The following is a 21488-nucleotide window of genomic DNA, read 5'->3' on the forward strand; positions in this document are numbered from 1 at the left end:
AATACTTTAAAACTTTAATTCTCATCCCAATTTATGTATTATTATTATTATTTTTTAAAGAAAACGAATTCTGATAATTAAATCGAGCTAAAAATAACATTTATTTACGTGTAATTTCTATAAAGTTTCCTATTTATTGTTCTGTTAGGAAACAGAATGCCGGTGATAAATCAACCTTTGCAATGGCGAGTCGCGTAGTAAATCGGTTGAAATAAATTTAATTAATTTAAAACAAATAAAATATTAAAACAAATTCCATTTTTTTCGTCATAAAATTTATACATATTTATAAGATACACTCGAAAGATTTTTCGCCGCATACCATTAATGCGCTTCAATACATAGCGAAGTGTCTACGTTTGAAATATTTTCAAGATAGAAAAAAAAATAAAAATAATAATATAATTTAAAAAAACACACACATTGTATTGTTAGATTTTTATTTTTGCAACTTATTAAAATTTCTTTCCGGTGTTATTTGTGTTTTAAATTACAGCGATGATCATTTAACGAGTTTGCGACGTGCATTTTTGAGGCGCAAAAATACATTTAATTGCTTAAAAGCAGTTGTAATATTTAAAATAATTCAAAAGTAAATTAAATTCTTAATGTTGATAATATATTTTTAAATGATAATATAATTTTTGTATTAATATATGCCATTAAATCAATGGCCTTCAAATAATTATCGTGCGTGTCTGAGTATTATTTTTGGAAATTCTATACAATAAAGTTTAAAGAAATGAAAAGCTGTGAATGATGTAAGTAAAATATATTATACTTTCATAAAGTACAGTTTAGAATCTTAATTTTTTTAAATGAAAATTGGAATTTATATTATAACTTTGAGGAACCTTCGTAGATTTCTCTAAATACAACTGGTGTACGTGAATGTATACAAAATGTGACAATAGAATCTGTTTTATTCCTTTCTTCTTTTTATTTACTGTTAAAATATGCACCAAATATGCAAAAAATTAAATAATTTATGATTTTTTCATAATAAGTTGCTATTGGATTAGGTTCTTTATGTGTAGGCTACTCTAGCATGTTTATTGAACATATAGACAGTCAGACGGACAAAATTAAATATATATATGTTAAAAAAACACTAAAATGTATAATAAACGCGTAAAAAATATTAAATAATTTCTTAATAATAACATATATTTATCATTTGTATTTGTTGCTCGATAGAATACCAAGAAAGAAACTGCTTTGTTCAATAAATAAATGTATGCGCGAAGAATATGGCGTGATAAGAAGGTCACGTGTTGTACTCAAACAAAATTGCACTCTATCAAAAAATGATTGGCATGCTCGACCACAAGAATAATTACTCCATTAAATTTACATAAGGACTTATTGTATAACGCGCTGTTTTCTGTTATTCATTTGCATCGTTTTGTATTCACTTTTGCTCGATGTCGTGAAGGAATTTTATCGTTTAGAACATCGTCAGAGTAGATTTGTCTGTGGAAATTTTCATTGGCATCGCTCAAGACAAAAAAGTAATGAGCTTATATTATTAAAAAAAAAAAAATGACGAGAAACACAATAACAATCACTAATTACCGGGTCGTGCAATAGCAAACCAGTTTTCTGTTTTCTTCTTGACTTGTAGAGAGAGAAAGAGATTTATAACTTAAATTGCTTAGAAATAAATCGAAATATTTATTTTTCACGGCTTAATTTGTTTATCTTGTTTTACAAATTAAACATTCGGGTATAATTTGGAGCGCTACACGCCATGACATATCAGCGCGCGTCATGATATCGCGTCGTTTCGCGCGAAGATTTTACAGCTGTTAAATCGTGTATCCGTTGTTTTACTTCCGAGAAAATTATAAATATTTCGAATAACTTATGAGTTAATTAAATTCAAGATATATTATTGCGAAAACAAGAATTGCACGCAATATATTCAGTTCGCGAAACGTCGCGTTGGGTTCGCTCGCGCCGTCGCGTATAAATCACACTTAACGATTAAAAATTATATTATTTATTTAAAAAATAATAATATTTCATTATTAAATATTAATAACTATTCGTTTTAAAATCTAAATTAATTTTATTTATTTAAATTATAACAATTTTAACCATTTCTATTGTAAATATACGTAAAACTCTTTTAATTTATAGTTTAAAAATAAAACATAATGCAACATGATAATGATATTTATAGAAAACACATTTTACATTTTAATTATTTTACTATTGAATGAATTTTCAATTGTATTAAAGAAAGAAAACGGGAGAAAACTAAACAGTAGTAACCTACATAACGTCTCGTAGTAACTACAAGTTAGTGGTACAGACAAAGTCGGATCAATATTTTAATTTGTGTGCTTGAACAGAATGAAAAAAGAAGAAAAAGAAGAAGAAAAAAAGAAAGATATATTATTAAATATTCAAAGAATGAATATTTTAAATAATAATTTTCCAAATAAAAAGCTTGTTATCTTAGGAATATAGGATTTTTAGGGGACGAAAATAACTGTTTTGCTACAGATTTTTTACTTCTCTTTTCTTTTTTTATCATTAAAAGAAAGTTCATTCTGTTTATTATGCAAAAATTCTTTTCGAATTTTAATTTATTTTATTTTTTTAATCGAAATTTATTCATTTAAAAGCAGATTTTGTCGATTACAGGATTAATAAAAGTAATACTACCGTACGTTTAATTTGTATAATAGTGAGTGGCGTGAATCTTATATTTCTATTATTTTTATACATTTTTAATTATAAACAATAATAATAATACGATAAAAAATCTCTCCGTTGATCGGTGTTTTTCAATCTTTCCTTAGAAATCGCCTCTAAAATATCTTTGATTTTTTAAAATACTACTCCTTACAAAATTTAAAAGAATAACACACTTTACATTTATCTTTATTCACAATATAGAAATAAATGGCATTATCTTTATTTGAAATTTTGAATGAGATTCGTTAATCTCTGAAGAACATTAATTTTTAATGATTCGGCAATAATTAAATCATTAAATTCACAAAAGCGAAAATATTTTGTACCTTTAATGGTATAATTAAGCTATTTTGATGAATATTTGATAAATTTTTCAATATATCTTTATCATTATGTCCGTATACCTGTATACGTTTTAGAAAAACACATGAAACGACAGAAATAATTCTTGAAATGCAAATTAAGAGGAAATGATTTCTCTGATTTCACATAATTTATATCTACCTTAAGTAATAAAATAATATAATTGTAAAGAAAATGTAGTGAACATTAAATATTTTCCGTAGAATTTTATATTATTATCTCCATGTTTAAAAAAAACCTGTTCAAAACGAATATTCGATACCGTGTGATTCCGATTTACGCAGGTTTTACTGTATATGAAACTTTATTTATAAAGTCTTCTTTCTAGTGATACTAGCAATTACAAAATGATATGTATTATACGTATAATAGCATGTGTGTCTCCTCTTAAAATTTAAACTTTAATATGTATTTAGTTCTTCTACAGTATAATTTAATCAGCATACTTATTGAAACCTCACCAAGTCAGATAATTTCTCTTTTTAGTGCTCACCAGTAACCAGCGGGATATAAAACCACTGAATACTGGTAGTTGTCACGAGTTCTTGTGTTGACCACGTGGAATTTTTCGGATTTTATAACATCTAAAAGGGGTCGTTTTCCCATTTCGAGAGGCACCCCACTTGGCAGATTGTCTACTTGTTTCGTTGCCTTCTAAAGGAAACATTCACATCTTGGAAAGGATTGCATTGAATTCATCTTTAATTCAATGCAATCTTTTCCAAGATGTGAATGCATTTTATCACCTCCATACTGATTAAGGAGAGTGCGTAAACAAATATGTTAGAAAATATAACGTGCGCTGATACAAATTGTACAGAAATGTCTGCAGCTTTTCGAAGGTTTCGAAGGTTAGGAAATAGTCTGGTGATCTGGCACCACTCTGATTCTTTAGATGCCGGATTAACTTCTACTGCTTGTGATATTTACACACATCTATAATATATACAGGATACCTGCATTGAGATTGACAGATTTTATATGCGTACATATAAACGTATTTAATGCATTGCATGAGAAACAGCAACCGTGTAAGTTTTCCCTAGAATTAATTGAGGCACACAGAGTAATTAGTTGTGAAGCGCAATTGCTATTGTCAAAATGGCATCGGCTCAAGAGAAAGAGAAAATTGTGTGATGCTGAGACAAATTCCATTGTGCAAGTACAGCGAAACATGTAAAGGATCCTCTATCATGAAACACCATTAAGGCGTGTTCCTGTCCACGGGAAGTATGTTGAAGGTGGGAAACTCCGATTATCTGACGAAGATGTGGAAGTGGTCAGGGGGCAACGAAGCCCACGGAAGTCCATTCGTCAGGCAGCTAGGCAGCTCGAAATTCTTCGCTCAACTGTTGCAGATATTGCAGAACAAATGACAGGAAATTGAATATAGTTTAGATATCCTCCGTGCAACAGGAGGAGCACGGGGAGATTTTATAATTTTGTGTAGAAAGGAGTAAAGATATTGTAACGATTTTTGCAACGAAACTTGGTGAGTTTGTCTTCAAATTGCACGCCTTACTTTTTATTTATGACCTTTCAAATTAAGTCAATCTCAATCGGGCGCCCTGTACAGTACACGTCTTCAGAAGTTTAGATTTATTGATTAGATATATATATTATAAAAGAGCATTTGAAATAATAACGCAATTTCTCATTTTATTATATAGGCTTACTTAATAGAAATTGAGTGCAGTTGAAAAGTAAATCTTTTGTATTGTTGAAATTTTATGTTTGCATGGAGTTTACAATGAATTAACTTGATTATGATCTTATGAATGCATTCTGCCAAGGATACGGATTTAATTCCATTGAGGTAAGTAGTAACTTCAGCGTAATTAGAAATTTTATTAGTAATAATAGTTATCGTTTCGAAGATTATGTTCACAAGATCTATAAAATCTGTTTATGTTTTGAAGATGAGATAACTTTCATTGATTTGGAATTGTGACAAATTTTATTTCGGAAAGACACGGAAAAAGATTTTCTCGTGTAAAGACAGATGATATCACATGTCAAGAAAACTTTTCCCAGCTTTTCAGCGGAGATGGCGAACAAATTGTCAATTGTCAGAATTGTCTTAATCAATACAACTATCAGATGTGTTAAATTAAAGTTGACAATTGCAATCTTCCATTTACGATTGCTGAAGTTGATATTTTTTTTGAGTGATACAGATCTTTCGAGTGTTGAGAACGAAGAAAAAACTAATGTTTTGTGTGACTTCTTTTATATTCACCATCTCAGAAGATGGTAGTTAACGAAACTAACAAAAACTGTGTAAGATATTCTTGTATTTGATAACGTCTTCAGTTACTTAACTATAATTTATTTAACATTTATTCTGGTTTATTGTTAGCTTCTATATGAGTAACGTAATTATGATCGATTTTAAAGGAGTTTACTCTAGTTTTAATAATACGAAAATGTACAGATATAATTATTTCATTTTATTTATTTATTTATTTATTTTTTAGTAGAAATTATGTATGTTTCCTTTAATTGTTTTAATTAAATTTCGAAATATAAACTATAGGGGCCTATATTTTTAGTAATAGTCACACCCTTTCCTTTAGGTAAATCCCTATATGGGCGAGAAAGACTTTTTTCTCGAAAATCATTTTTATTGTTGGCCAGATAATTGCATAGTGAGGTATTTCCCTGTCGCCAATAAGGAATCTGACTGTAATTCTATCCGAATTTTCATAATTTTTTATGTGTAAATCACGGTTCTTTCCTCGTTTTTCACGAACACAAGCCGATTTTACTGTAGATTTGACTCACCCTTAATGGACTTTAGTGATTGTTTCTAGACGGGAGCATCATTTCTCATCTTTCATCAATGTCACTTAAAGACAGCGTGGTGTTTCTCCGCCAATCTTAGTCGAAAATTTACAGTATATTGCATTCACTTTTACGTAAAGAGTTATTTTTATTTTTATCATAAAATATTTAATAGAAGTACTGTACAACTTCTTAAGTTACACAAATTGCACCGAAAGGATGTGAGAACTTCTTAGCTGTTAAATTCACATAATACATTAGATTATAACAGAAAAGAAATGCATTTTATTCTAGTTCTTATTTCATGTGGGCATGAAATACATAATTCTATTTTAATCATATTTAATTACTTAATTATTTAATTATCACAGTATTTAAAGTTCTTTAGTGTTAATTTCATGCTAGTAAATATCAAATATATCTGAAAACAGATAATATTGTCAAACTTCATTTACAGATAAGCAATAAATGTTTATTCCCAAGAAATTTATGATTATTAACATTATAAAGAGTAAATTCTTATTATTACTATATAAAATAGCCCTATCTTATTCGAATACTTTACAAAACAATATTTAAAATGGCATCCTTCTTGTTCGATATACAAATTATAACTTTATTCATCAGTAGATTATAAGCGAAAAAACATAATTGAATATGTATATTTTTCGAATAATACATTCATATGAATATATTTTGAATTCATTAATAGTGAAAAATTAAATATAAATAGTAAATTTAAATTATAAACGATTTATTCGATCGAAAATAACAAATTCTTAATTATAATTTTAATTATTTGTATTTATCTTATGAATTAATATATTATTTATACTTAAAAATACATTATTAATTAATATCAGTGGCCTTTATAGTAGAAGTTATTAAAATATCTAAATTTATTTGAAAGTTATAATAAAAAAATAAGTTTCAACTTTTAATGAAATGTAAAGCAATGGGCTTTCTTAAGCTCTTTCCATCTCTTAGGCATTAAAAGGCCCTTTTTTATGTTTATTCTGTGGCCAGGCATGCCTCTAATAAAAGCAACGAGTGATTACCGATCAGGGATGAGTCTTGAAATTAATGCCCGCAAGAACTTCTGATCCGTACTCGAACCCGGAATCGGATTTTGATACCTTCAACGCATCCGATTGTCAAAAAATATATAAATAAATAAATTAAATAATCAATAAAATATGTAGAATCATTAATATTAGTAAATTTTAACGAAAACAATTATGAGTAGATATATAAATCATTATGAACTTAAATAATATAAATTTTTATATTATATTTCCTTAAAATTCTGCACAATTCGTCCGACTCCGATTCATGATGGCGGATGCATGGTTTAACATCAGACCTATAAGTGTGCTGTTCTATATTTAAATAACCTTGCTTCACTCATGCAAGTATCATATAATGGCTCGGGCACACCCGTATTGGACAAATTTGAGACCGGTTTTATAATTCTTGTGTATTGTATCTTGGAAAAAAACAATTCAATTCTATCATATAACAAACGAACACGAAAATTGTTTGAATTTTTGATTGTTATAAATTAGTATTGTTTGTCTTATCAACGAAGAAATATTGTTAAGTATTTTAACCGCTGCCATTTTGTTTCGTAATGCTGAGGGAATACGGAATTAATTTTCAGACGATTAATAATGAAGATAAATAAATACTTTATGAAGAAAAACAAAGCAATTATATTGTTAAATAATATATTGTCCCTCGAGATTCCCATTGTGTAAAGGCAACTAGACTCGGTTGAAGACACTGCGAATGCACCCGTTGATCGTCAGATGAGCAGGATACTGGAAAGACTTCCTGTCTGCTCCAGGACGACGGGTCTTTCAGGCCTCAATACTGGGTGACTTCCTCACACAATCTACAATTTAAAAATTATGAACAATATAACAATTTTAAATAAGTTTAATTGGATAAAATCAAGATACAAGACAAAGAACTTGTTTTTTAAAAGTTTTTTCAGTCTAAGAACATTGAGAGATTTTATTTATGGATTTACCAATCATGGATTTATCTAGGCCCTTAAAAGGGCAGCTGGATGGTGATGGACATAAGTATAACACGAACGTGTGGAGCCACCCATTGAAAAATTCCAATCGGGATTCGAAACAGGTCTCTCAGAGCAGTAAGTTGGCATCTTTTTACTGCTTTGAGCATTTAGCCATATGAATTTTACATTCAAGAAAGAAAAATAAGCTATATTTTGTTTAAAATATAATATTATGTAAATTTTAGAGCAATATTTCGATATCTTTAATTGATACTTCAGTTGTTTTCTTTCTTTCTTCAATTGTAAAATGAAAGAAAGTCTCATTTTATAAGAAATTTTAAAATTATTATAAAAGCACTTTCTTTTGAAAAAATTTACAAGAAATAAACAGAATTATTTTTTCTTTTAAATATTAAAAAGAAAGAAGAAGAAAAAAAATAGAAAAACCGATAATAGTCATTTGCGCTTTTCCATTACTTTTTCAGATGGATTTTACAAAAAAAAACTAATTTAATTTTCAAAGTTTTAGACTTAAATATGGATATTAAATATAACTTTTTTTGTTGCATCGATTTCCAAGATGGAAATTTCTTGTATTCAATTATAGAATTTTCTCAAAGAATAATTTCACTAGTCATCCCCCGGCGTCATATTTAAAGAATTTTTCTCGGATTTTCAGATATTTAGGTTAATGATATTGTTCGGTTTTTATTCGGCTATTGTTTATAAGAACTGAATTTTTATCTTATTTTTTTTAAACAGGAAACAGGTTAAGAACTGTAATTTCAAATGAACATTTGTTTTTCTTTCTAATTACTTATTGTACTTATATTTAGAATTTTTAAGATCCTGTCTACAAAACTTCATTTTCTTCGACGATTTTCAATATATTTTTATTCGAAAATATGAGATTAATCTGTTACATTATTTATTTTTTCTTTTCGTGAATTGGATAATTTAGAATTTTAAATGTTCTCCATTTTTCTCTAAGGGCGGATATAACCCGTAATGGGGTCAGCCAGCATGAATGATGAGAAACGAACCCTGACCGTATTACCATGAGATCTATTGAAAGATTCATGATTCATGCCAATGATAGAATAATGATTAAAGTTTACAAGTGAAAATTAATCCGAATGAAATTTATTTTACTGGTAACAAATGAATTTTTAATTGTAAATATTTATTTGTTACGACTTATTGACTTAGTTAAGCATAATTTAATTTTAGAATTAAATTAAGAACGTAACCGTTAAAACGTAAAATTAATAAAATATATTTTTTTTTAATTCGATAAGTCGCCATTACATGTAAGTAGATTATTCTAAAAGCATTGACGTCAGCTCACTTTAATTTGATTTGTTCGCTTCGAAAGTATATTAAAATGCAATAAATAGTTATTTAAATTGTCTTAATATGAAATTGCGCATGATTAAACCACAAATTTATTTTCTTTATTTCGTTAATTTAACCAAATTCCCTAAGGGGGGAAAAAGATACAAAGAAGGATACAAGCAAGGAGCGATAATCGAATCTGGATTCTGTCAGTTGAAGCACGATACGCAAGAACTTGCAGATATTTTTTAACGTAAAATAAATTGCCAAACAAGAAGAAAAATTGATTTTTTAAATACTAATGTTACGTTTAATTACAAATTTATCTGAATTTCAATTAGTTATTGTAGTTTGCGCCCAACAGTAGCCAAGTGGATAAAACAATAGTCGTGTAATTCCGGTTTACCCAGGTTTTACTGTGTACGAAGGCTTTTACATAAGCGTACACAACAATTAGACAAATCAACAGAAACACTTAATAAGAAGCAATTGATGACCGCTTCTAAATAGCAAACTGCTGACATGTATGGCACATATGAAACGGATTATGTCATTGGTTTGCTTAGCTAATTGTCACTTTCATGCGCCCAATAATATACGAAACATATAACGAATCAACGATTCAGTATAAAAAAAATAATAAATTATATATATATATCAACAATATTATTTCTTTTGATGTATTCTTTATTAAATTTAACTCCTTATGAAACATGTTTAAATATATAACATTGAAATATTTAAATGGAATTATTTAGATATAGGAAAAATCCGGTACTTTTATATTTTATAAACATAAATTTAAAAAAATAAGCAACCTCTAATTAAGCAGAGGTTTTGTTCTCCAAGGACTTCCAGAAGGAAAATTATACATTAAGTTATAAGGAAACATCAAAATGTATTAGAATAAACATTTAAGAAACGATAAAAATTGTTTTTATAGTTTTACAGACGATTGCTGTTGGATAAAATAGTCTTTATTACAGTTTAAATTGCTTGAAATAATTTTTGCGGAAACATCTGCCAACTTTTTTATCAAAATAAACTACATCTGTAATCATAAATCTTGCTAATTTGTATATATATTTTTTTTAAATTTAATTTTGAAAATTGTAGTTTTATTCTATTGTTTTACATGTAAAAGTTTAACTGTTCGATTTACTTACAGTGTTTATTTTTATAAAATAAATAAATAAATAAAAGGACAAATCTTTTAGATGTGAATTAATGAAGTAGAGATGAAAAAATATTAAAAAATAAAATTACATTAAAACGTATTTCTTATCTTCTACTGATTGTCTGTCTGTCACGCTTTACGTTTGGGTTACAAATTATGAGGAATGAAGACCCGAAATGTATGGTATGGTATGAGTAAATGGTTTTCAGGTATTACGTTGCTCATTAGGAATGCTGAATAAACGTCTGTTATTACGTCACAATGCAAAAATAGAAGATTTCAGAAAGAGAAAGTAGATATTCTTCATTTTGTTATTATTTTTTTTCTTTTAAATTTCTCGAATATTTCTCCATAAAAATTGTTTAGTAATTAAAAGGGAGAATTTCGTATTAAAATATAGCATATTATATTTTTTCTCCTTCGTTGTGCATACCCTATATTATAGGAAGATAAGTATTACTCGAGATATAAATGGATGTCAAAACTTTGATTGATTGATACATATTTTGAGATTATTTAAATGTGAATGTTTTATCGATTTGCTGTGTGTTTGTCTGTGCATCTGAGAGCTATTATATCTACAGTAGCTAATAACAGTTTCGTAAATAAAAATAAAATAATCTTTTGTTTCGTAGACTCTTCGTATTTATATGATAAGATTTATTGAATTTCCAAATTATCCAGTACTGAGAACAGGAACAATTGTTTGTCTTATTTTCTTTACTACATTCTGGTGCATTCTCTACATCTTTCAAATTATAATAATTGATAAACATTTTATTTTTTTAGTGTTTTGACAGTTTTGTAAATAGATTTCGTTCTTAATACACTAATTGTGTTTACCTTCTATCAATTTCGGTGTACAGTACTTTGTTATGTCTATTTACGGTAGACATCATGACGTATTTTGACAAACTTATGTAATAATCACGTAATATCTCTTCTTCCTTAATTTAATTTGTATGACCGATTTATTCAGTGTGGTTTTTATTATTATTATACATTTAATATGGTGTTCGTTACTCCTGAAAGTCTGTTGTTCGATGCGTTACAAATTGGATTTTATGTAATACTATATTAGGATTTATATACGAAAATTTGAACTTTCAATAAAAATAACGTTAAAAATAATCTGCTAGTTGTTTTTAAATCTTTGATTAAAAAATTCTAGAAAGATATGACACAAGATATGAATACGTATACAGTATCTCTTTGTTATACAACAATTAATTAACTAAAACACATTAACAAACTGACAATTTGCATATTTTATATCAGAATAAATTATTCTATCCATCTATTTTATTATCAAGAATGATTTCTAGTATGCTTCAATATTTTCTAAACATCTGTTAATTAACGTCAAGGAAGTTTTCTTCAACAAGCCCTTGACAATTTGAGTAGTGTTATAGCTTGGCACAGCAAACTTACGTAAATTTGACATTAACCTCATTACAATTAAGTAAAAATTAAATTTATTATGAAGTTAGATTTTAAAAATTTACATATTTATTAAGTTTATCTTTATTCTTTCTTACTTTTTTACTATGTTCAATCCCCCTTAACAACGTTCTGCCACAGGCTCTATACAGAAGAGATAAAAAGAAGGGACGAAGAAGGGAAGAAAAAAAGGAGAAAGAGAGAGAGGAAGAGGAAAAAAGAAAGTAGAATTTATCCTATAAATTTCCTTTAGAGGACGAATTGTCTAAGAGAATTTAACTTCAGTAGTTTAATATAAAATCTGTCTGATTGATTCGTTAATAAACTGTTATCGAATGAATTACTGTGTTTAGCGTGTCAATAACTATGATAAACAAAACTGGAGCAATTCTATTTACAATGAGAGAGTTCATTGATTTCAATTGTAAGAGAGGAATTGTCTTGAGCAAAGAATTCTATCGATAATATTTACAGATTAGTCCCCCTCGAGAGTTACTAAAATGGATTCATTTGTTCTAGTCTTTAACCGTTTTATTGCTTTATTTTGAGATATAAAGTGTAAAGTGTTTTAAAAATAACTTCCGACTTTAAGAATTGTTTAAAATATATAATTTTTAAATATCCTTTTTCAGTATATAGTAAATTTATTGCCTATAATGTATATATTTTTATTGCTTTTATTGCTGCGTAACTAATATTGAATTAGCAATAGATTTCAGTATATTGAAGAATATACAAGAAAGCAATACTTCAATGTATTATAGCCTAAAAAGTGAGCAATGTATTCAGTTATAAAGTTTTACATCGTGCGAAGCCATAGGACCTGTGAGGCCCCTTTTCTATCAATATAATGTAAAGGCTGTATCCTGAGATATTTGATACTGTACAAGGGCTAAGATTCTAAGATTATAGCTAGTAATAGTGACAACAAATTGTAGAATTACAATAGAATATAACAAACCTTCTAAACGCTAATTATTTAATTGAATGAAATGAAAGTAATCAAGTACAGTAATGAGTCAAAGTTCGACTTGCGATAAAAATGTAAAAATAAAAACACGAAAGTTCTCGACAAAAATAAATAAATAAATAATTTAGTATAAGATTATTTTAAATTCTGCCGAATTTGCTTGTAAATAATTACTTAAAAATTTTATTTAATTAATAATTAATAATTTTATTTTTAACCACCAGGGGACGCTTTTATGCTTTTGTATTTTTCTGCGTGGAATCGATGTCTGTACGAATATACTTCTGTAGTAAAATATTGGGGGGGGGAAAGAACGTCTTCACGCTCATGAAGCTTCGAAAATAAAATTTTCTTACAGGATAATTTTTTTCTTCCATGATCACACTACGAGAGATTCATGATCTTACAGAGGAGAATGTTGTGTTTAGGGATTGCTTTCGAGGAAACGCATTTTTTTTTCTTTTTGGAACGAAATTCCACGTGAATTATCCATGAAGTACCTTAAATTCCACGTGAATTATTGCGTAAATAATTTTTGAAAGAAGCGCGCTTTGGACTTGTTTTTTTTTTTTTGGTATCAGTAACTCATCTCTCGAAGTCAAAACTACTATATCCGTTGTTAAAAATGAATTATGATCAGCGATGTCAAGTTATAACGCTGCCCCGAAGAAATTGTCGAGTGGTTACTGCTTTTTTCCCCCTTCTCTTTAAAATATTCGATTAAAGTCTGAGGAGTAGATATCACAAAATCGATGTTTTGCCCCTCGAAACCCGGTTTAATCGTCTGTAAAATAGAATAGAAATGACACATTGTAGACAATTTTTAGCAATAAAAATAATATTAGATTCACCAAAAGAGGTTTTAAACATCTTTCCTCTGTATTTTTTTACTACTTTTGACGAATTTTTCCACTTTAATATTAGATTAAAAGTTCTTAAAAGAAGAAAATTGATGGGTATTGAAAATAATAATTAATCGTTCGTTTTCTAATTAAGTTGAATCCACAACTATTTTAAATTGAATTTTAATTTCAAAACATTTTAAGTAAATTATTTTATAACCTTACCTTATTCATAAAGTGAGTACATTTGAAATATAAACTGTACTTTAATACATAATATTATAATATATTTCCACTCAAAATATGTGCTAAAGGCATAGTTATTGGTTCGGATCCTTAATTGCGATTTGAATATCCACAGAACTAAGTTAATTGTAAAGTGTTTAATGCTGTTTAATTGAATTCTAAAACAAGATCTGTATCTTCTGCTTTATTTATTGAATTTAAATGGATGATAAAGTCTCAAATGTCCGTATTCACAATCAAGAATCAATTAGAATTCGAAGTTAACTAATAAAAGCCCACGTACTTAAAAGTAAAGTAAATGGTAATCCTTGGCTATAATGGGTTTAGATCCTGTTTAGACCTGAATATACTTTTAAATCTTCCTCTAAAGTTTACTTGCTTCTAGTAGATAGCTATATGATACGGCTAAGTTGTGTTATATATGATAAATATTAGAAAATGACATATAAAAACATGGAAGTGCCTCGCCAAGTATATCTGAATACAGCATTATCAGTTATAGCAGAATGTTCTTTATGTCGGAATTTGTCATTAAAATACCGCATATTTTGTACAAATGAAACCTCATTCATCGTGGGTTTCGCATTAATCAAAGCCATACGCAGCGACTAATATTATTTTTTAATTAAAATGATTAACCTCTAATTATCTGATTAATTTAAAATTAATTGCAAGGTTATAAGTCCATTTAGTATCGAATAAAGAGATTTTTCTCCATTGATTTTCTCAATGTCTTTTGTACTTTTCTGGTCTTCTTGTTGGTTGTCGACATAATTGGCAAAGACATTTATTATCAATATAAAAGAAAAGAATATTTAGGATATATTGTATTTAGATTCTTATAGAGAATTTACAGAATTTAACATTAGAATAAATACGAAGATTTAACAGAATTGTCATAGAATAAATTTAATAAGAAAAAAAAATTACTCATAGTAAATAGAGTAAAAGTGGCAGAGTAAATAAAAATTATAAATATAAATAAAATGTAAATTCCTATTCAATAATTGAAGCCATACTTTTTAATAGAACAAGTAACAACAATTGTTTCGACCAGTTGTGGGGTCAGGCTTTGCTGCTAATGGATGAAAGTGAAACCAATCACATAAAATTCTTTAGTTCTAATGTCACAAAATAGCAAAACCAACCGACCGTTTCCTTTTATATTGCCTTAAAAATTTGCTGAGAATAGCTCGAATCAGATAAATAATGGAAGGAGAAAACAGCATGGAAAAAAATTGTTAAGAATGGTAACTTGTCAAAGTACATAAAAAAATAACATTGTATTTTGTAACAAAGATAGAAAAATTACAAGAAAAATTCGTTAAATTTTCTTTTAAAAATATATACGTTATTTTTATTTATAACAAAACACTTTATTCGCTTAATCTTTTTAGGCCTCAGTGTTTTAAAAACAAAAATACATTAATAATATTGTATATTGTAGCCTGTATAAGCTAAACAAGCTGAAGCATAGGGCCTCACGTTAAGAGGGGCCTCTTTCGTTTCTCAGAGAGTTTATATATATGTGTATATATATATATATATATATATATTGCCTATTATTATTTGAGGAGGACAAGCCTCTTGTACGTCGTAGCTCAGGGCCACAAGTTTTAAATCTGTCTCTGCCTGCTGCTAACCTTTACAAGAACTTTTATTGCATAAATTCTTTTTAAATAATATATTTAAAAAATTACATTTATTAATTTATTAAAAATTAATAAGATAACAATAGTAAATATTTTATATTATATTAATTATTCAGATCTCGACATATTTAATAATGCATACATTTAATTACAAAGACAGACGTAAAAATAAAAATTTAGATAATTAAATTAAATTTGACTTTTTATTTATTAATATTAATGATCTTTTTATTAAATTAATATCATGTTTTGTTCATTTTCACGAATTTAAATCATTAGCTGTTAAATATATAATGAAAGAAAGTGTTAAAGATCTTAAAAATCTAAACAAATAAGTATTCAATCCATAAACTCTTTTATTCTTAGCAGAGAAAACTTGTTTGAAATAATATTTTAAAATTAATTTTGTCTGTTTTTGCTTATATTTCAAGCTCATTTCATTAAATAAAAACATACATTTCAATACCTATGTTGCCTATTTATTTATTTTTAACAAAATGCCGCTCCGGGCCTCTCGTTATGGGTCTACCGATTAGGGCCTCATATTTTCATGTGTATCATTGTTAGATGAAGGCGAAGGGCCTTTTATACGTTATAGCTTAGGGCCACAAGTCTGTCCAACCCGAAATTGGCACAAAATCGAATATGACGCTAAACTGAAGTATTTCAAACAATATGAATTATATATACATTAATGAGGTTAACGTGTACTCTGAATTTGAGTTTGACACTTCGAAAGTCACGTGATTCAGTGATAACAACGTCGTTTATAATACAAAATAGCATACTTAATAATTCACATATACCGAAAAGTTCTATGTTTAATATTTATGAAAAAGATTTGCTCAGGAGTATAATAGCACTTTATGACTGTGGCATTATCTAGGAGTGCATTATATCTAAGTTTGTTTGTATACAGTTAAGTACAGTACAGTTATTTTATGTATTTTGAAGTGATTATACTTAAAATTTGAAATTTGCAATTTTTATTTCCTCTAAAATAATCTGTTTCGGTGCTAAAACAAATTATTTTTATGCAATATTTCATTATTAAAATATATTTCAGCTACGAAAATATGTATACTTTCTTAGTATTTACAAGGTAAAAATGGTAACTTTCAAACAAATTGATACTAATTAGAAAATAACAGTTTATATTATGTTAGGTTTAAAATATTTTTTCCGAACGGGTTTATCTAATAGATTTAAGGTAACCATTAACACCTGGTCATTTCACGAAAACTAGTCACGAGATCAGATGGTCGGGCCAACATCCCGTCATTTTCTCGTCTTCGAACGAAGATCGTATCGAATTAAACATGAGGCAATACAGTATTTGATAAACAACGAAGGATGAAATGACAAATTATAAGAATAAAAAATAATTTTATGCGTTGAAATATTATAACTTACACTGCACCTAGTGAAGATTAATTCGTTTTATTCCGCGAAAATTTTCGTGAGACATTCTCAAGGCCGAAACGAACGAAAAATGTTATAGAAAATTTTTAAAAAAATGACCTCGAAAAACATAAAGATATGAAAGGATGAGAAAGGATGTCAAGATCAAGTGCATTGTTTCATTAAGACCTCGATTCTGCCGACCCCGATTTTACGCACCATTTACTTCCGGTTTGGCGCCTTGTTACATTAATACTACTTAGGTGAAAGTCGAGCGCACTCCTACTTTCTTCATCTGTTTTTCTCAGAATTTTCGTAGTAAAGCGAGCGAATATGCGAAATTTTTATCTTATTCTTCGCTACAAATTCGAATTATTTGACTTAACCCCCTATTTTATACCGGGAGAATCCTTCTCAATATATTAAACACCAGCTAAAGATTCGATTTTCTATCTTTGTGTGTGTTATACACTAAAATTCGATCAAACACTAAATATATAGTTTACCACTAAAAGCGCTCGGAATCATCATCATCCAACCATCTATTTTCATCAATACAAACAGATGGCCTCACGCTTGGTCAAACCCCTTTCAGTAGACATATGTTACACGGTAGCCTGAGGCATTATGCCTTTTTTTTATAGCGAGTACGCGCATTATACCTCGCTATAACGAGGTTTTAACCATCTGTTCAATATAGTTTGTGTTACTCGAAAGACTTTTACATTCCATTTAGAAAGATTACTATTATTTGCCGTATTATTTATTAACTTAGTTCAGCAGAGTAGTGTTTCGAATGTAATTAATTGTAACTTTGACAATTAATTACAATGGAGTGTCATAGAAAGTTTAGATACCAGCAGTGATTAATTAAGTACTATATAACAATTGTCCTATCTCTTCAATAATTCAATTCAAATAATAATTTACTATGCTATATATGCATTTAGTCTATATAATACTTAATTATTATCAACGATAAAAATGCTTTTTGGCATTGATTCTTTGATTAAAAAACATTGAATCAGTGATTGTTTTTTTTTAAAATTTAAGTGTAATTAATTCTGAGATAGTCAATTACAATTGAGTGACGCAAAAAAAAAGTTTCTATACGTGTAATAAATAATTACAATTAAGAAGAATAAAAAAGTATTCGTATTTGTGAGAGTAATTTTAATTACTCTCAGGTTTTTAGAAGATGCTTTAAGAATTTGTCCTTAATGCTCCTATTGTTTTATGCCTTACAAATAAATAAAACTTAATGTAAACTAATCAAAAAATTTATCTAAAAGACTGATAAAATACCGTTACATTAACATAAATAATATTATGTTAATTATTTGAGTTATATTCGTAATAACAAGAACTGGATTTAGTCCTATGAAGCCTTCTATTGTTCCATATAATTTATTGTAAAAAAAAAATATATGAGGTCTTATTCCGTAGGCTGGTATCATATAGAATCACGATAGTCGCCATTATATTAATTTAAATCATAGAATTTTAAATAGATTTGAATCGAATTACAGTTATAAATACGTCGTTTCAATATGGAATGTTTCGTATCACGTAAATAAAATAAAATGACAATTTTGTTTTTATTCGCATCTAATTAAATATAATGAAAGAAAATGCTGTTGATGCGTGTATATTTTCCAATGATTTTTTTATTATTTTTATTTGGAAATTCATTTTAACTCTTATTATCTAGTGACGTTAATCGGGGTCGTGACCTCTCGACTAAGGAGCATCCATATACATTTATAAATGTATATATTCACACTTATAATACATAAATCAATTTTATTTCCTGAATCCTTATTACAATTGTAATTACTTAATTAATTGTTGCTTTCACTTTCGAATTTATACTCATTTGACCTTTCACTTTCTCTGCCTTTTGTCTAATTTGTTCTTTGACCTAGATTGTTTTTATTATTTGGCATATTATTTTATTCATTTTTCTAACTTTTTCTAGTTTTAATTTTACTTATTTTACAGTTAAAAAATGCTCTTGTCAATCATTACTTTCTACTTGATGTTAAAAGGAAATCACTCGTTTTAGGGAAAGAAGTAAAGGGAAATAAAAAAAAAAGTTTAAATGACACAAAAAACAAAAAACGAGCCATTATGAAAGCTACTTTGCGACTTACTTTCATCTCTTAATGCTAAAGTTCTGGAAGGTTTCGATGTTAAGAGAATTGTTCTAATGAAGAAAAATTTCTCGAAAGATTAAAGAGAAAATCGAAACCAAAATGATTTCTAGGAAAGACATTACTTAACGAAAGGAAACGATCACTCGTCAGACTTAATTCATTTGGGATTACAACGGAAACTATTTTGAAAAGAAAGTAGACACTATTAAAAAAAAGACCAGGCACAACTCATTTCATCACAGAATGAAATTGAAGTGAGTACTTTGACTCCTATGCTGGTCGCTCTATAAAAAGGAAATTAATAATAATAAAAAACGATATAGTTTGCTTGTATTGAATAGCTTATACAGTTTCAATACAAGCAAACTATATCGAAAATAATTTTAGATTTATTATTTATAAGCTGTTCCCCCCTCTAAATATATCGTTAAACGTAACACAATCAGTACAAAACACTTTATGAGTACAGAAAAGTTTTTTACACAGAAGTTTATAATATAAAAATTGGTTTTTTCTTGTGGCATTAGAATGCTTTTTCCATGCCATCCATGGCGTTTGGCCAGGCTCACAATGCGAAGTGAGGGATGGGATTCGATATATACGAACCAGTCCACCCATGGGTTTGAGTTCGGTCGATTCAAAATTATTGAATTTCTAGAATAGAAAGAAGGCTTAAAACTATTGAGCTTATTATTTTGAGGGAAATCGAATTGGAACCCAAACCCTCCCCTCCGAATTTGACCATCAAAAATATCCCGGAAGTCTCCACTCTTACCATCGAGATGTTTTTATTATAAATATTTACAATCCTTGACATATATTGGTCTAAGTCCATAACATATTGCAACGAAGTTATTTGAACAGATTTTACTGTTACGATTTAAAGTTTTGTTACTCAGTGCAACGATCGATTTAAAGATATCGATCGGGTGGATGCTTTCAGTACACGTGTTTACCATTTTTAATAAATAATAATAAAAAAAGTGGATTCAGAAAATTGTTCTTGGAAAGAGTGAAGAGATCGAACATTGTTTACCAGATACCACCTACAACAATAAGGTTGTAATTAACGAAATTCACTCCACAGGGTAGCGATTTATTATATGATAATTCGGTAATGAGTGTTACTAGTCTGAGTGTAACCATGTTACGATACTGCTGATGATTTTAAGCCAGTTCACGAATCATAGCCTGACTATATATGAACAGAATAAGATACAGCTCAGGGTCTCATGCTACAGCTTAGGGCCTTATAGCTTACGCTACAAATAGGGCCTCGTATTTTTTTACAATAAATTATTTGGAACAACAAAAGGCTTCTTAAGATTATAGAAAGTTTAAATCCAGTTCTCGATGTGATGTTATTACGAATATAACTCAAATAATTATTTGTTTATCGATGTTTTAGATAAGCATTTGATTAGCTTACATTAAGCTTCATTTATTTATAGGAACAAACGTTAATAATATTCTATTACCAATTTTTAATTTAAGCGAAAGGCACTTTTATTTAATAAATTCGATAATACGCAATTCAGACGAACAATAGAAAGTAAGATTTAACGATCAAAACAACTTCCTGCACATTTTGTGTGTTTACACAGATGTTAACTCCTCCCATCGAGGGGAGAGCATGTGATCGATGGGCGGAGCGGAGGAGGATTCCACCCCACTCGTTACACGTGATCGTCTCATCTTAGGTGTATCTTTAATTAAAAATCTTTCCTCGTGTTAACTTTTTACTCAAACGTAAAATATAATTAAAAGATAGAACAAATGAAAAACAAAAAAAGGTTAAATTTTGTATGTTCTAATCGATTTTTTTCTTTTTCTTTTCTGTGTTTTAATCTTACGAGATGACGTAAAATTTTCCGAAACACAGGATAAGGGAGTGTTTCGGTTCTTTTTGGAAAAGTACTCTTTTGACGTAAGGATGACGTCATTTCTGAGCTTATTCATTGTTAAAGTGGAATAGTGAGGTCAAATTGTGGTAGTAACGCGTGTTAATCACGATAGCGTTTAGTCGGTGAATGAAATTTAAATACAACAACTGTCCTGATTTGATTATAATCTATTGGTTAAGCAATCAGAAGTGAGTTTCGGAGATTGGAAAATGTCGAGTGTACTAATTTCGTCACCAGATGGCGGAAGTGGTTCGGATGAAAGAGTGCTTCAAACTTGCAGATTGGAAACGGCGGAGTCACGCAACATCTGCCACGCGGACTTCTCTTATCTTTAATATCAGCGTTTGTATCGAAGTAAAACTTATAAACTTCTTATACACAATGGCTGAAGATTTTTATATAATTAACATAAACCGCCTTACAATATTTGGCGGACGTAGAAGCCATCCAACGAGTAAAAATCTGGCTCGACGCGCGGCGCCATATAAA

The 21488-nt window shown here is 28.5% G+C and overlaps 1 protein-coding gene across 2 annotated transcripts in view; it reads left to right on the forward strand.

Annotated features, from left to right (window-relative positions):
• The window catches only part of shot (dystonin-like protein short stop), a 161014-nt gene that overhangs the window by 11772 nt on the left and 127754 nt on the right, over nucleotides 1-21488 (forward strand). The window lies entirely within an intron of this gene.

Source organism: Centruroides vittatus, unplaced genomic scaffold, assembly GCF_030686945.1.
Source record: "Centruroides vittatus isolate TY-2023 unplaced genomic scaffold, ASM3068694v2 scaffold_752, whole genome shotgun sequence".
NCBI lineage: Eukaryota > Metazoa > Arthropoda > Arachnida > Scorpiones > Buthidae > Centruroides > Centruroides vittatus.